At 38.1% G+C, this 4,240-nt stretch overlaps 1 pseudogene; it reads left to right on the top strand.

Annotated features, from left to right (window-relative positions):
* The first annotated feature begins 555 nt into the window (after nucleotides 1–555).
* On the top strand, nucleotides 556–1,483 carry LOC111543930 (annotated as a pseudogene).
* Nucleotides 1,484–4,240: the final 2,757 nt, after the last annotated feature.

Raw genomic sequence — 4,240 nt, forward strand, 5'->3', positions numbered from 1 at the left:
AGTTGAGAGGAGCAATATCATCAGAGTCAAAATAATGGAATGAAAATGCAACGTGGAAATTACAGTAACAGAGGCTCTATTCAAACTTTAGAAGCTCAAAAATTATCAGGTAGTTTATGGAGCCTGGAGTTCTGCATGATACCACTGAACTCACATTTATTCAATGTTCTTTTTAAAATTCAAATATGAGTATTATAATTAGTATACGATTTTTCCATCAACAATTCTATGATGTTATCACTCTTATATCCATAAAGATGAGAAAATTGGTCTTATAAATGATAAGTCCTTGCCCAAGTTAAGTTAGCATATACTAGAACTAGGAAATTAGTTTGCAACATTTGACTTTAAAAGTCTTGTACTTTCTTCTGAAAAAGGAAAGAACGTTTCTCCACTCTCTACTCCTAAAAGAAATAAGTATGAATGTCAACATAAAGAAGCAGAGACCTAAGGTGTATTAATCACAGGAATTTTCCCAGTCTATTTTTTGACAGAAATCATCCATCTAGTTTCCTTACATTATTTTTTTCTTTCTTAGATATCATGTGTGATTTAATGAAGAAAGAGAATCACTCTTTGGTGAGTGTGTTTATTTTTCAAGGTTTCTCCAGCTTCCGTGAGCATAAGCTCACCCTCTTTGTTGTGTTTCTTACATTGTACATATTCACCCTGGCAGGCAATGTTATCATTGTGAGTATCATTAGTATTGATCATCACCTCCACACCCCTATGTACTTCTTCCTTGGCATGCTGTCAGGTTCGGAGACTGCCTACACCCTTGTCATTATACCAACGATGCTCTTTAACCTCATAGGCCTGAGTCAGCCCATTTCCTTAGCAGGTTGTGCCACTCAAATGTTTTTCTTCTTACTTTGGCTATCAACAACTGCTTCCTGCTCACAGCAATGGGGTATGATCACTATGTGGCCATCTGCAACCCCTTGAGGTACTCAGTCGTCATGAGCAAGAGAGTGTGTATGCAGCTGGTGTGGGAGACCTGTAGCATTGGCCTAATTGTAGCAATGACACACTTGTCAGCTGTATTCAGGCTGCCTTTCTGTATTCCAAAGCTGCTCCACTTCTTCTGTGTCATCCGACCTGTGATGAAGCTCTCCTGCATTGACACCACAGTCAATGAAATCCTGACTACGACCATCAGTGTGCTGGTGATCCTGATTCCCAAGGGCTTGGTTTTCATCTCCTACATCCTCGTCATTTCTACCATCCTCAAGATTGCATCTGCTGAAGGCAGGAAAAAGGACTTTGCCACCTGTGCTTCTCATATTACTGTGGTTATTGCCCACTACAGCTGTGCCTCCATTGCCTACTTCAAGCCCAACTCAGAGAACACCAGAGATCAGGATCAGCTGATATCAGTGACCTACACTGTCATTACCCCCCTACTGAACCCTGTGTGTACACTCTGAGGAATAAAGAGGTCAAAGACGCTCTGTGCAGAGCGATAAGTCAAAAACTCTCCTAACAGAATAGGCCCATTTCAAATAGAGTCTTAGAAGATTTTTTAGAGAAGAAAAAGTGGAACAGTGTGCACAGTCAATAGAGTTAAAAATTTGAAGCCTATCAAGCAGTGGTTGGGCAAGAGGAGGAGAAAACAAAAGGATTCAGCCACTTGAGAAGGGGGAAAGTTCTCCAAAGCACAGCAGGTCTCCATCTCATAAGAGAACAGGGATATTGTAGGGTACAAATGCAGAAGAAAGAACTCAGTGGTGTTGGAAAGTAGAAGGGTTGTGTGGGCAGCATGCGATAGAATGAAATCAGGAGAGCAGACAGAGTTAATGAGGGGAGGCTGCTCTAGGGCAAGGTTCAAGGTTTTTTTTTGTTTGTTTTTTGCTTTTGTTTGTTTGTTTGTTTTTTTGAGACAGAGTCTTGTTCTCTCGCTCTGTCACCCAGGCTGGAGTGCAGTGGCACTCGCCATCTCGGCTCACTGCAAGCTCCGACTCCTGGTTTTAGGCCATTCTCCTGCCTCGGCCTCCCAAGTAGGTGGGACTACAGAAGCCCACCACCACGCCTGGCTATTTTTTTAATATATATTTTTAGTAGAGACAGGGTTTCACTGTGTTAGCCAGGATGGTCTCGATCTCCTGACCTCATGATCTGCCTGCCTCGGCCTCCCAAAGTGCTGGGATTACAGGCGTGAGCCACCGTGACCGGCCAGTTCAAGTTTTAAATATATTCTATAACACTGCTTTTTGGATGTGGTGTTTCCCCTTACCCATTTAGAGCTAAGTAGATTTAACACCTGATTGAATTAATTTCTTTATGGGAAATTTAAGGTTTTTTAAATCGACTAGACACTATAAATAAAATGAGTATCAGAGATAATAAGCATCTATAAAATTCAGCAGCCCTTGAAGTCTGGGTCTTTTTTATATAAGTTCCAAATTGACCATATGAGAAAATGGATATCTAAGTTTTCGGGATCCTGTTTTAGAAATATTTTTGGAAAGTGACTAAAACCCCTCGGTGATAGAGTAAAAGAGGTAGCACCAAGTAATCATATTGGCATTTATTTTATGAGAATATACAAAGGTTGTTGGTGATATTGTATATGAGTGTCTGAACCCAGGGTAAAGAAATTAAAATTTGCCTTTAGAAATCCTTACAGAACAGAAAGAAGCAACTAGTGGATGAGAGTCAAAGAGGGAAGAGCATAGATCATGGATTCATGGAATGAGAGATTTCAGAGGATTAAATGGGTAAGGAGAATGTAGCCATCTGGCAACTCAATAATTCAACAAAAGAAAAAGACTCATCAAACCATCAATCCTACCATTTAAAATCCTCTAGGATGTGAACTAATACACCATGCTTCACCAGTCATCTCCACTTCCATCAGCTCCTTTTCCTATACAGTCTGTCATCCACATCCACATAGTGCACAATCCAACAATACCTAGTGACTGATGGTTTCCCATTTTATTCTCATGCCTTAATACAGCCTATTGTTAATGAGAATCTCCTACTGATGCCCTCACTGCCCACTCATCAGAGTGTTCTCTGGCTCACTTTGAAATAACAACCTGAACACCCCTATTTTTATGAACCCTCTGATGAGATACACACAAAGAAACAAAAGCACTCCTTTTACTCCTTCACATCAAAACCTTCAAAGACATATTGATATAAATGACCATAATGAACATTTCCCATAATGTCTTTATGAATGAAAACATGAAATAGATAGTGTGTGATGTTGTAACTGGGTGAAGTCTTACCTAGGTGGACAGTTACACCTGCTGTTTAGTGTCTCACTTGTAGCAAGTGATGAGTTTTTCATAGGACACATTCTCCTTTATGTTAATTTCGAAAGTTAGGGCTGTGTTCAAATATCTTAATTTCTCAAATAGCCCATTATGGTTTAGTCTTAGAAAGATTCAATTACATTTTTGAGGAAATTTATGGTGAAATGCAAGATAATCCAAAATGAAGTTACCCTGTAATTGCCAATGATCACTTTTACTCTTACTCAGTAAATACAAATATCTTATTTTTATTTCAAATTGTAGCCTCAAAAATGCTGCCCTATACTGTCAGCCTTCTCAGTAATAGATAATCTATATTTGCAAACCTAGTTACTTAAAATATTAGGCAGAAGTCTTGAGAGATCAGCAGAATGAAGTGGAAAGAACATAACCATTTGAAGAAAAATACTCTATTTTCAGGCCAGGCTCTAATTTTATATACCGTATATATTTGAATTAACTATTTAATTTCTTTGAGTCTCAGTTTTCTCACCTATAAAACTTATATTCAAAGTTTGTTGTCAAATGCATGAAATAATAAGTATAAAAATATTATGAAGCAGGGTCAGATATTCTTTATTCTTGTTAGAGTAAAACAGCTACACTCCCCATAAAGTGAATCTTTCCTTATCTGCAAAATGGAGTTACCAGTTGTTACTCTGCTTTTTTCTGTCAGGTTATCGTAAGAATCCACTGCACTAGAATAACCACAGTAGAAATTGCTGTGATAACTGGAAAAAGTGTTAAGAAATATTATGTATTATTATCATTATCATCACTGCTATTAGCTAACATAGTCCATATATGTTTACCTCTCTGATTTTTCTTGGCCATTTTATATTCCTTTACTAAGTAATTTTGACTCCTACCTTCCTCCCACCTACCTTTAACTTCTAATTGCTATTGTATCTTTCATTAAGTCTGCAGGTCATATTATTTTGGTTCCTTACAAAACAACATTTCCAAAACTTTGCATT

Source organism: Piliocolobus tephrosceles, chromosome 1 (assembly GCF_002776525.5).
Source record: "Piliocolobus tephrosceles isolate RC106 chromosome 1, ASM277652v3, whole genome shotgun sequence".
In the NCBI taxonomy this organism is placed as follows: domain Eukaryota; kingdom Metazoa; phylum Chordata; class Mammalia; order Primates; family Cercopithecidae; genus Piliocolobus; species Piliocolobus tephrosceles.